Raw genomic sequence first — 298 nt, forward strand, 5'->3', positions numbered from 1 at the left:
CGTGCGTGTGTGTGTTTGTGTGAGTGAGTGAGTGAGTGTGTGTGTGTGTGTTTGTGTGAGTGTGTTTGTGTGTTTGTGTGTTTGTGTGTGAGTGTGTGTATGTGTGAGAGTGTGTGTGTTTAAGTGTGTGCGTGTGAGAAAGAGAGAGAGAGAGAGTGAGAAAGTATGTGTGTGTGTGCCTTTCTTTTGGTTTGCCTTTATTTAGGTCACTAAGTCACAACAAAGTTCCGTTAAGAGTGATGGATGTTCTGTGTGTGTTTGTGTGAGTGAGTGTGTGTTTGTGTGTGAGTGTGTGTGT

General features: G+C 43.6%; 1 protein-coding gene across 4 annotated transcripts in view; it reads right to left on the bottom strand.

The window, feature by feature from the left end:
- Nucleotides 1–298, bottom strand: part of LOC107572213 (mitogen-activated protein kinase kinase kinase kinase 5-like) — a 29,118-nt gene that overhangs the window by 11,126 nt on the left and 17,694 nt on the right. The gene's annotated exons all lie outside the window — the stretch shown is intronic.

Source organism: Sinocyclocheilus grahami, unplaced genomic scaffold, assembly GCF_001515645.1.
Source record: "Sinocyclocheilus grahami isolate Dianchi unplaced genomic scaffold, SAMN03320097.WGS_v1.1 scaffold1717.1, whole genome shotgun sequence".
Taxonomy (NCBI): Eukaryota; Metazoa; Chordata; class Actinopteri; order Cypriniformes; family Cyprinidae; genus Sinocyclocheilus; species Sinocyclocheilus grahami.